The 12,921-nt window shown below is 36.7% G+C and overlaps 1 protein-coding gene and 1 pseudogene across 1 annotated transcript in view; both read left to right on the top strand.

Moving 5' to 3' along the window:
• Positions 1-12,921, top strand: part of AVEN (apoptosis and caspase activation inhibitor) — a 138,427-nt gene that overhangs the window by 89,187 nt on the left and 36,319 nt on the right. The gene's annotated exons all lie outside the window — the stretch shown is intronic.
• LOC111736443 lies at positions 11,218-11,336 on the top strand (annotated as a pseudogene).

Genomic DNA, 12,921 nt, shown 5'->3' on the forward strand with positions numbered 1-12,921 from the left:
GGAACTTTGCTTACTAAGTAAATGTTTTTAATGCTTAAAAATAAAAAGGCCTAGATAAATATAAAGTTGAGGTGTTTATAATTTCATATACCTGATAGATTCAGTAATAATATTAGTCATTCCAAAATTGTTTTGATTTTAAACATTTGAAAATGATGTACTTAAGATGATTTTTAAATGGTGGCTTGATGGGGATAGAGATACAGATAACATTTTTAGCATCTAACCAAATTATTTTACTTCTAAAACTGAATTGCTCATTCCAAGGAACAGTGTGCTGACAGTGCCTGCAATTAAGAAGAGCTCACCTTTGTATATGACAATTTTGTATCTTACAGCAAGCATTATTGCTAATGGAAGAAAAGAACCTGCCTTCTTGTTCAAACCTTAAACAAGTAACATATCAGTATGTATCCACATTACTGTTAGTGCATTAATATAGTATAAAAATCACTTTACAATCACAAATGGATGAATAGTTTATTCATGAGAGAGCATTTTTTCCCCTGCACATTTTACTTTTATCTTATTCTCTGAATTTCCAGCCTTTGACCTAGCTTTCTTCCTCTCTAAGGCAGCGGGCACTGAGTATCATCGTTCCTGGGTGTAGAAGTAAAGATGTTTCTTCTACATATGCCTTCCTGAGAAACCTGAGTTCTTGCAAAATCACACATTAAAATAACAGAGCTTAAGGGAAAAATAGGGTAGGAGCTGGCCACTCAGAACCTATGTGACTTTGTAACCAGATCACTAACAAACTCAAGCACTAAAAAAATAACTAGTACATAGGGAGATAATTTGAGGGACAGCCCAGGCAGGGAGCTCAGAGCAACGGAAGGCTGCTGCAAGGGATATTAAAATGTATAAAAACACTTTACTTTCTGAAGCAGCTTCAGAATTCAGAAAAAATTTAACGGAAATGAGTCATGCTTCAAATCGCCAGTTTTGACATTCCAAACCCACAAGACCACTACAGTCTTTGCTGGTTTCTCTTTTCTCCAGCAGTAGTCCCCTGCATGAACCAAGACTCAGCCTGTAGTTTTATTCATTAACTGGATTATTTATCTTTTTAAAAAATTGATTTGTGTACAATAGCCAGAAGGGGAAAACAGCCTAAACCCTCATCGATGGATGAATGGATAAACAATATGTGTGGTATATAAACACAGTGGAATATTATTCAGCCTTAAAATGGAAGGGAATGCCGACACATGCCACAACTTGAATGAACCTTGAAGATGTTATGCCAAGTGAAATAAGTCAGTCACAAAAAAAGAACATACATGTATGATTCCTTGTATATGAGGTCCCTAGAGTAGTCAGGTTCATAGAGACAGAAAGTGGAATGGTGGTTGCCAGGGGCTGGGGAAGGAGAGTATATGAGAGTTTTGTTTAATGGACACGGAGTTTCAGTGTGGGAAGATAAAAAAAAGTTCTGGAGATGAATGGTGGCGGTGGTTGTATAACAATGAATTTACTTAATACTACTGAACTATGGACTTAAAATGATTAAAATGGTAAATTTATGTTATGTATATTTTATTTACTGCAAATATTTTTAAAAATTTATTCGTAAGGTATACATTGTAGTAGATGAAGAATAGTCTTTTATCTGTTGGTTGTAAGTATTTCTCCTACGTTGTTATTTGTCTTTCGACTTCATGGTTTTTGGCTATACAGACACTTTATATTTAATGGAGTTGTGTGTATATTGTGTTTATAAACATCTTCCTCACTCCCAACATTATAAAATATAATGAGATTTACCCATGTTTTCTTCTAGCACTGTCACCTCTTTTTATGATTAAATCTTTGCTTCATATGTTATTTGGGTGTTGGAAATTTTATCATTTAGGACAGCGCAGCAGGTATATTTCTAGTGCTTTATTATTTTCAAGGATTATTAGGACTGCCAGGAAACAATCTTTTTTCTCTGTTTGATTCTTATGAACTGGTGAATCTTAACTTGTGTATGGTTGTCAGAATGGTGAGGTGAGGGGAATGAAAGACACATAGCGACATGAAATCTGTACCTCCAAGGCAACTGCTTGATAAATTCTGAGAACTTTGACAACATGCTGGCCTAAAGCAAGGTCCCATTTCCTTCCTTCTTGGTGAGCTTAGCAAAATATATATATTTTTAATGTGGGAAAATATGGAGCAGAAGGTTGACAGTGTCCCTTAGGAAATAACATCTCATTTAAAAAGCATAATCAAGTTCGGAAGCAAAATAACTGACCTTGGTACCCCAGGCTTTCCTCTGAGATACCCCTACTTAAAATTCCCAGAGGATGTCGTAATAGCTGGCCTTAGGTGGCTGCCCTTGAGACATAGTAGTCTGTGAGTGCAGAGGAAAGTGACAGGCTCCAGTTCCATCATTAGAAGTCTCAGCTGTAAGGAGAGTTAACTTAATGCTAGTAGCTGTCAGCAGAGAACTGGAGTTGGGTAAGTAGGGGCATATCCTAGTGATATGTGGAATATTGCAGCACTAGACCAGCAATGGTCCAGGTGCCAAGTTGGGGAGACATTCCAAGTCCATAATCAGTTTTTTTTTCATTCATGATTTGGTGGAAAAAACTGTTGACTCTAACCTAGAAGAACTTTGTCCTAATTCCTGCTCTGCCTCTAACTAATTGTCTGACATAGGAAAGTCAGTTAACCAATTTAGGCTACATTTTTTATATCTGTGAAATGAGGCAGTTGAATCTGATAATCTCTAAAGCCTCTCAGATATCTCTAATATTTTATGTAAGACATTGGCATAGAGGGCTTCTACCACCTTTTGGTGCATGTTCCATGTCCTTTTCAGTGTTTGCCTATCCCTCACCTGCCCCACCATTGCACACACAGGAAAATAGGCACACAGCTGCATTTGATTCCAGCTGTGATCAAGAAAGCAAGGGATCTTGGACCTATTCCGAGTGGCTTTAAGCTTGACCTTATTTTCTTTTTGTTAAGGGAGTGGCATTAATAAAATCGGGTATAATGACATAAATACATGCCTTCATGGATATGTGAACAGTAATTCATGTATAACAGTTCTTGGAAAATCTAGAAATATGACAGCATACTAGAAATATAGGAAAGAGAGTATGCTAACTAGCACCCTAAACACAAAGGAGCATGTTGTTTCACTGGAGTCAGTGCATTTGGTTGGATTGGGTCCAGGAATGAGTTTTGCTTTCCTTTTCCCCAATTCGGAAGAAAGAATTCCTGGAGTAGACTGGTTTGGATTTGACATTGAGGGAATGAATGGGCAGATCGCGAGGGTAGGACTATGAAAGTTTATTATCTAATAAATGTCAGATACGGGGCTAGCTGTTTTATATATATTATTTCTCATCCTGTAAGTAACCCTATGAGTGTTATTATCCTCATTTTTTTCCAGTGAGAAAATTGAGGCCCAGAGAGTTTAAGTCTCCCAAGGTTTAACAGCAAATAAGCAGTGAAAAGCAGTTCTTTCTGACCTTAAAGCCCACGTTCTCATATATATACTGCACCATCTGTTTTTCATCCTTTTAGAATCAGTGAAGATCTATACAATGCAAAGCGTTAATATTACATGTACTTTCCCTGAATATGTCTCCTTACATAGGATCCCATCTGTGCTTTGTGGAAACATAGTTCATGTGATTATATAATGCTAAAAATGTGTAAAATTAAGTAGACCAAGATATTGTATCAATTGGGGCCTTAGTTGTAAGATACAGTTAAGCTAATTTAAAAAATTTATTGAAGGTATATTGCGTGGCTCACGGCCTCTCTGGAAGGGCCTGAAAACCAGGTTGAGAGGCTAGAGGGCCAGGAACAGGACCTTGGATTACATTGCAGAGCTGATTGAGTGAGGGCTTGCTGCTACTGCCACACACAGGGACACTGCAACTTGTACCATCCATGTCAGTATCATCAACATTGGATACTGCTTTGTCATTTTAGAAACTGGTTGTAGTTGCCACCACCCAACACTGATAATGGATTCTGCATGGTCCCTTACTCTTGTCATTAATTTTTGGTTCAATAACTAGGGGTGAGTATTTATAATCAACATGGCCTTGTTTATGTGTCTATGTCCTAGATTAAGAGAAGTGAAAGGGGGAATACCTGACATTTTCTGCTTTGATAATAGGAGGAGGACTGTTTCATAAGGAAGGGAATTAAAATCTGGTGGCCAACAGAATGATAAATGACTCCAATGGGTGACAGTTGCTTTAGCAATTCTGGGAGGTTGCGGGGGGTGGGGCAAATTGATCATCAAACTATAGGAGAGACTGCTATAGATAAATACATAAGATTAGGGAGAAATCAATTATTTTACTTAAAGTATAAAAGCAAGCACAATTGGGTTCAAAGAAAGTAAAGTGATATTAACCGATGAATGGATAAAATGTTATATTCAAACAATGGAATATTCAGCAATAAAGAAAAGTGAAGTACTGATACATTTATGACTTGGATGAACCTTGACAACATGATGCTAGGTTAAAGAAGCCAGTCACAGAAGACCACATATTGTTTGATTTCATTTACATGAAATCTCTAGACTACACAAATCCATAGAGACACAAAGTAGATTAGTAGTTACCTAGGGTTTAGTGGGTAGGGGTGAAGTGGCAAGTGACTGCTGCTGATGGGTACAGGTTTCCTTTTGGGATCATGAAATGTTCCAGAATTGATCGTGGCGATGGTTGTACGCCTGTGTGAATATATAAACTTATGATATTTTGACTTTTCAATGATACAAAAGCAATATGCATACTAAATTAGATTTATTATAAAATAGGCTTTGTTAGATTATTTTGCCCAACTGTAGGCTACTGAGCACATTTAAGGTAGGCTAGGCTAAGCTATAGATGTTAGGTAAGTTAGGTGTATTAAATGCATTTTCAACTTATGATATTTTTGATTGACAATGGGTTTATTGGGACATAACCCCATTGTAAGCTGAGGAGCATCTGTACTAAACATTGAAACATACAGTTTAAGTGGGTGAATTGTATGGTATGTGAATTATACCTCAATAAAGCTGTTATCAAATAAAAAAGAAGTGAGGATTTAGGAAACAAGCTTCAGTTGAGAGCAGGAAAGAATTTGTTTTTGCTTTTGAAATATGGTTAGAGGGACAGCATTCGGACTCATTTGTCTCATCACTTTCTTCTTTTTAGCTCGACCCAGCGACTCTGTGTGAGAAAAGAAGGAGAGGTAGTTCATGGTTATTGCTGAGGAAAAAAACAATGAGTTAGTCACTGATAATTAATAGTTGACTGGTATTGCCATTTATGAAATTTAACAATTAGGAGTTAGAAATAGAATCTGATTTAAACTGCTAACCTATAACTGAATGTCACGTTTTAGACCTTAAGGAAATTATGTTGTCGTTGAAGAAAAATATTTTAATTGATTTATCTGGCTATGCAATCAGATTTTTTGTGTTTAAAAAGAAAAAAATTTATTTTCCTGAAACTCTATCCACTTTTCCGCACTACAGCTGTAATCTCAGACAGTTGAGGACATTTAGACACAATGTAGCTTTGTGGGAGAGGTGACCTAGATCCCAGTGGGTTTCAAGGACTCATTTCTATAGAGTAATTACAATTGCATAGTCTTAGAAAAGAGCTTAGAAGAAAATGTGGTGGTGGGGGAAAGGGTTCTTAAATACAGATGTAGTACTAGGACAAGAATACATGCGATAATTATGACCTTGGCATTCTCACTGTGAATTTCAGTAGAATTGCTGTCAATTACATTTTCTATTCTGTGTACTTATATATAAAAAATAACCTAACTATAGTTCAAGGATCCTCAGCTTTATAACCTAAAAGAATGAGTCGGTTTGTACTCTGAGAACAGTCTTTTGGAGAGAGGAATTACCTGAGAGAATAGTTTCGGCTTTAAGCTTGACCTTATTTTCTTTTTGTTAAGGGAGTGGCATTAATAAAATCGGGTATAATGACATAAATACATGCCTTCATGGATATGTGAACAGTAATTCATGTATAACAGTTCTTGGAAAATCTAGAAATATGACAGCATACTAGAAATATAGGAAAGAGAGTATGCTAACTAGCATACAAAGGAGCATGTTGTTTCACTGGAGTCAGTGCATTTGGTTGGATTGGGTCCAGGAATGAGTTTTGCTTTCCTTTTCCCCAATTCGGAAGAAAGAATTCCTGGAGTAGACTGGTTTGGATTTGACATTGAGGGAATGAATGGGCAGATCGCGAGGGTAGGACTATGAAAGTTTATTATCTAATAAATGTCAGATATGGGGCTAGCTGTTTTATATATATTATTTCTCATCCTGTAAGTAACCCTATGAGTGTTATTATCCTCATTTTTTTCCAGTGAGAAAATTGAGGCCCAGAGAGTTTAAGTCTCCCAAGGTTTAACAGCAAATAAGCAGTGAAAAGCAGTTCTTTCTGACCTTAAAGCCCACGTTCTCATATATATACTGCACCATCTGTTTTTCATCCTTTTAGAATCAGTGAAGATCTATACAATGCAAAGCGTTAATATTACATGTACTTTCCCTGAATATGTCTCCTTACATAGGATCCCATCTGTGCTTTGTGGAAACATAGTTCATGTGATTATATAATGCTAAAAATGTGTAAAATTAAGTAGACCAAGATATTCTATCAATTGGGGTCTTAGTTGTAAGATACAGTTAAGCTAATTTAAAAAATTTATTGAAAGTATATTGCGTGGCTCACGGCCTCTGGAAGGGCCTGAAAACCAGGTTGAGAGGCTAGAGGGCCAGGAACAGGACCTTGGATTACATTGCAGAGCTGATTGAGTGAGGGCTTGCTGCTACTGCCACACACAGGGACACTGCAACTTGTACCATCCATGTCAGTATCATCAACATTGGATACTGCTTTGTCATTTTAGAAACTGGTTGTAGTTGCCACCACCCAACACTGATAATGGATTCTGCATGGTCCCTTACTCTTGTCATTAATTTTTGGTTCAATAACTAGGGATGAGTATTTATAATCAACATGGCCTTGTTTATGTGTCTATGTCCTAGATTAAGAGAAGTGAAAGGGGGAATACCTGACATTTTCTGCTTTGATAATAGGAGGAGGACTGTTTCATAAGGAAGGGAATTAAAATCTGGTGGCCAACAGAATGATAAATGACTCCAATGGGTGACAGTTGCTTTAGCAATTCTGGGAGGTTGCGGGGGGTGGGGCAAATTGATCATCAAACTATAGGAGAGACTGCTATAGATAAATACATAAGATTAGGGAGAAATCAATTATTTTACTTAAAGTATAAAAGCAAGCACAATTGGGTTCAAAGAAAGTAAAGTGATATTAACCGATGAATGGATAAAATGTTATATTCAAACAATGGAATATTCAGCAATAAAGAAAAGTGAAGTACTGATACATTTATGACTTGGATGAACCTTGACAACATGATGCTAGGTTAAAGAAGCCAGTCACAGAAGACCACATATTGTTTGATTTCATTTACATGAAATCTCTAGACTACACAAATCCATAGAGACACAAAGTAGATTAGTAGTTACCTAGGGTTTAGTGGGTAGGGGTGAAGTGGCAAGTGACTGCTGCTGATGGGTACAGGTTTCCTTTTGGGATCATGAAATGTTCCAGAATTGATCGTGGCGATGGTTGTACGCCTGTGTGAATATATAAACTTATGATATTTTGACTTTTCAATGATACAAAAGCAATATGCATACTAAATTAGATTTATTATAAAATAGGCTTTGTTAGATTATTTTGCCCAACTGTAGGCTACTGAGCACATTTAAGGTAGGCTAGGCTAAGCTATAGATGTTAGGTAAGTTAGGTGTATTAAATGCATTTTCAACTTATGATATTTTTGATTGACAATGGGTTTATTGGGACATAACCCCATTGTAAGCTGAGGAGCATCTGTACTAAACATTGAAACATACAGTTTAAGTGGGTGAATTGTATGGTATGTGAATTATACCTCAATAAAGCTGTTATCAAATAAAAAAGAAGTGAGAATTTAGGAAACAAGCTTCAGTTGAGGGCAGGAAAGAATTTGTTTTTGCTTTTGAAATATGGTTAGAGGGACAGCATTCGGACTCATTTGTCTCATCACTTTCTTCTTTTTAGCTCGACCCAGCGACTCTGTGTGAGAAAAGAAGGAGAGGTAGTTCATGGTTATTGCTGAGGAAAAAAACAATGAGTTAGTCACTGATAATTAATAGTTGACTGGTATTGCCATTTATGAAATTTAACAATTAGGAGTTAGAAATAGAATCTGATTTAAACTGCTAACCTATAACTGAATGTCACGTTTTAGACCTTAAGGAAATTATGTTGTCGTTGAAGAAAAATATTTTAATTGATTTATCTGGCTATGCAATCAGATTTTTTGTGTTTAAAAAGAAAAAAATTTATTTTCCTGAAACTCTATCCACTTTTCCGCACTACAGCTGTAATCTCAGACAGTTGAGGACATTTAGACACAATGTAGCTTTGTGGGAGAGGTGACCTAGATCCCAGTGGGTTTCAAGGACTCATTTCTATAGAGCAATTACAATTGCATAGTCTTAGAAAAGAGCTTAGAAGAAAATGTGGTGGTGGGGGAAAGGGTTCTTAAATACATATGTAGTACTAGGACAAGAATACATGCGATAATTATGACCTTGGCATTCTCACTGTGAATTTCAGTAGAATTGCTGTCAATTACATTTTCTATTCTGTGTACTTATATATAAAAAATAACCTAACTATAGTTCAAGGATCCTCAGCTTTATAACCTAAAAGAATGAGTCGGTTTGTATTCTGAGAACAGTCTTTTGGAGAGAGGAATTACCTGAGAGAATAGTTTCTCTACAAGTTAGAAATCTTACTAAAATTTTGTGCTGTAGCTTGCAAATTAACAATAAAAAATCTTTTATGAATATAAAAACTTTTGAATGAATGTTATATTTTTAAGAGGGAAATAGTAGAATGAAATAGATTACACATAGTAGCAAAGTGTTTGGGCCTCTAGCATTTCTAGTTCTGATATTATATGTTAGCTGGATCAGTAGGGAAAATTCACAGTTTGGACATCAGTAATTGCTACCTGGGTGATGTGAACAGTACAAAGAACTACATTTGAAAGTCCTCTGTCATATGTGAACCTCTTTACTGTGTTATCTGGGCAAGGATGAGAAAAGATTATTTTTTTAACCACTGTTATTCCCTCGGTGGCTCCAAAATGTCTACCGAATGAAGTACAGGCTCCTCATTTAGGTATTTGACTACCTGCTGCCTGGACCTGTTTCCTACCTGCCTTTCCAGTATATCATACTTAAAGCTAATGCTTTCATCAAATTGGACTCCTTCCTCCTATCATTCTTTCCTGCCTCTGTCTTATAACATTACAGCCTTTCTTCCCTTGACTTAGAATGTCCTACTCTTCTTTGTATCTCCTGGCCCAGATCATACTCTTCTATCTAGGACTGTTTCAAATACTATATTTTAAACACCATGAAGCCTTCTCTTAAGCCCCCTAGAGCTTCGTAACGAAAGCCCTTCTACTTCTTTTTGTGTTTGTCATATTTTTGCCTTGTTTCATAGCTATTTGTATGTGTTATGGAATGAACTGTGTCCCTTCAAAAGATATGTTCAAGCCTTAACCCCCAATACTTGTGAATATGACCTTATTTGGAAATAAGGTCTTTATCAAAATACTCAAGGTGAGGTGACACTGGATGAGCTTAGGCAGTAATTCAGTGACTGGTGTTCTTGAAGAGGGACCTGAAGTGAGTCTCTTATAGGCAGCATATGTCAGGGTCTTGTTTTCTTAACCATTCAGCTACCTTATGTCTTTTGATTGGAACATTTAATCCATTTATGTTTAATGTAATTGTTGATATAGTTATTGGCATTTTATTCATATTTTTTATCTTTTTTCCTTTTTCTTAAAGAAGTCCCTTTAACATTTAATTGTTTTGTGGTGACGAACTCCCTTAGCTTTTTCTTGTCTGGAAAGCTCTTTATCTGCCCTTCAATTCTAAATGATAGCTTTGCTGGGTAGAGTAATCTTGGTTGTAAGTCCTCATTTTTCATGACTTTGGATATTTCATGGCAATCCCTTCTGGCCTTCAAAGTTCCTATTGAGAAATCATCTGATGGTCTTATGGGAGTTCCCTTGTAGGTAACTAACTGCTTTTCTTTTGCTGTTTTTAAGATTCTCTTCATTTTTAACCTTTGGCATTTTAATTATGATATGTCTGGTGTGGGCCTCTTTGGGTATGTCAACTGTAATTGAAAAATAAAGTTACTAAAAAAAAAAAAGAGGGAAATTTGGATACAGAGGAGAGACAGTGGAATATGGATACAGTGGAATTTGGATACAGTGGAATTTGGATACAGTGGAAGAGTGCCCTCTGCCCACAGAGGCAGAGATTGGAGTGATTCAGCTACATGCTTAGGAGCACCAAGGATTGCCAGTAACATCAGAAATTAGGAAGAGGCAAGGAAGGATCCTCTCCTAGAACTCTGAGAGAGAGACATGCCAACACCTTAGTATCCAACTTTTAGCTTCCAGAACTGTGTGAGAATATCCATTGTTTTAGGTTCCTCCCAGTTTGTGGTACTTAGTTAAAATAGCTCTAGGAAATCAATACAATGTGTTTATCTAATCTTTACTGCTACCCCACCCTCCATTATGTTGTAAATTGGTTAAGAGTTTGGGCTATGATTTATTCATCATTATTGCTTCAGCATTGACAGATTCATTCAGCTACTTAAATTTATGTTTTCGAGACATAATTTATGTACACTCTTTTTAGACATGCAGTCTTTATAAATGTGTAGTTTGTGGCCACCACCATAATATCAAGACATAGAACACTTTTATCAACCCAAAAAGTTTCCTTGTGTCCCATTGCAGTTCCCTTTCCCTACCTCCAACCCTTATCAATTACTGATTTGTGGATTTTGTCATTTTCATAATGTCATACAAATTGAATCATATAGTATGTAGCCTTTTGCATCTGGCTTCTTTAGCAGTGCATAATGCATTTGAGGTTCATCTGTGTCATCGCATGTATCAGTATGTTCCTTTTTATTGCTCATTCAGCTAATTATTTTTGAGTGTTGTTATGTGCTAACTATTGTGCTAAAGCTCTGCAGATACAGTAATGAACAAGGTGGGCACCATATCTACTCTCTTGGTATTTATGGATCAGACAGGTACAAAATGAAAGAATATCATGAGATCTACGGTCCTGCCACTCTGAACATGCCCGATCCCATCTGATCTCGGAAGCTAAGCAGGGTCAGGCCTGGTTAGTACTTGGATGGGAGACCACTTAGGAAGATCAGGTGCTGTAGGCGTAAAAAAAGAAAAGAATATCATGAGTGCTATTCTGGTGAAAGTGCAATGTATTATGGAAGCACAGAGGAAAGACATTAGCTTAGATATAAAGGATCGTGGAAGGCTTCCCAGAGGAACTGATATTGAATTTGAGAATGAAGATGAGTGATTAAACTCCAGGTAGGTGATGAGAGGGATGAAGTAGGCTTGTACCAGCTCATAAGGTTGATTGTTAAAAATTCGGGAACTCTGCAAGCTGGTTGTTAAACCATTGCTAGTTTGAAATTGACCATAATAGGGTATTTACACCATAGATTTTGTTAAACATATCAAATCAGGACGTTTTTTCCCAGATAGTTTTTCTACACACCACACTGGATGGACAAACAGGAGATAGTTAACAATGAAAGCAAGAAGGAACTAAAATAAATTCAATACAGTTGACGTACAGAATGTTGAGGGAGAATTGATGGCCGAAGAATTAGGCGGGGCCAAGATTATACTGGGGGATATAAGCCATGTTTAACAAGCTGTAAAGTCCTTTTTTGCTAATTTTAATATCTCTATCAGTTCTGATTTGGCTTCAGTTGATTATTTTCTTCACTAGGGAAAATCATTCTCCTGCTTCTTTCAGTGCCAGGTAACTTTTGATTGCATGTCAGAAATTGTGATTTTTACCTCTTGAGTATTTCATAATCTTGTATTCCTATAAATCTTAGGTAGTTTTGTTCTGGGATGCAGTTAAGTTTTACTTGGAAACAGTTTGATCCTGTTGGGTCTTGCTTTTAAGATTCCTTGAATGGGACCAGACCGATGTTTAGCATTGAGTTAATTATTCTTACTACTGCAGCAAGACCCTTTTGAATACTCTACCTGATGCCCCATGAATTATAAGGTTTTCTAGTCTGGTGAGAACAAGTGCTGTTCCTGGCCCTGCTTTGAGTAGCAGATATTGGTTTCTGTAATCCTTTTTGGGTGGTTCTTTTCTTAGCCTTGAGTAGTTAGTTCCTCATACTTAGGCAGTGGTCAGAGTCTGCTGAATACTTGAGGGAAACCTTCTCTAGATGTAGAGTTCTGTCTCTGAAGTTCCCTCCTCCCTGGAATTCTCTCCTAAAGACTCTATTTACCTTGATTTCTCTGGATTCTTGGTTCCATCTTCTCATCTCAGGGAATCTGCTGAACTCTGTCTAATTACCCCCAGATTTTTCAGTTGTTTCAGATGGGAAGATTAGTTGGATTCCCGGTACTCCATCTTGGCTGGAAATAGATGTTAAACTTTATCTAAAATCAGTGGAGAGCAATTGAAGAGAGATTTAAATAAGAGTCTGACAGAATCAGATTTGCATATTTAAAAGATCAATTTGAATGTAATATAGAGAAGAGATTGTTCTACTGGAACATTACCTGGTGGAGTTGCTGCGGTCCTAAAAAAACAATATTGGAAGTAGGTAAACCAGTTAGGATGCTACTGCAATAATGCGATTAAGTGATAGTGATGACCGATACAAGGGAATCATCAGTATGGATTGACAACAGTGTATACATGTCAGAATTATCTGTGAGGTAGAAAATATGAACCAAAGAAGAGCAACAATGAGAGATCAG

This window comes from Pteropus vampyrus, unplaced genomic scaffold (genome assembly GCF_000151845.1).
Source record: "Pteropus vampyrus isolate Shadow unplaced genomic scaffold, Pvam_2.0 Scaffold19, whole genome shotgun sequence".
Classification (NCBI taxonomy): Eukaryota; Metazoa; Chordata; class Mammalia; order Chiroptera; family Pteropodidae; genus Pteropus; species Pteropus vampyrus.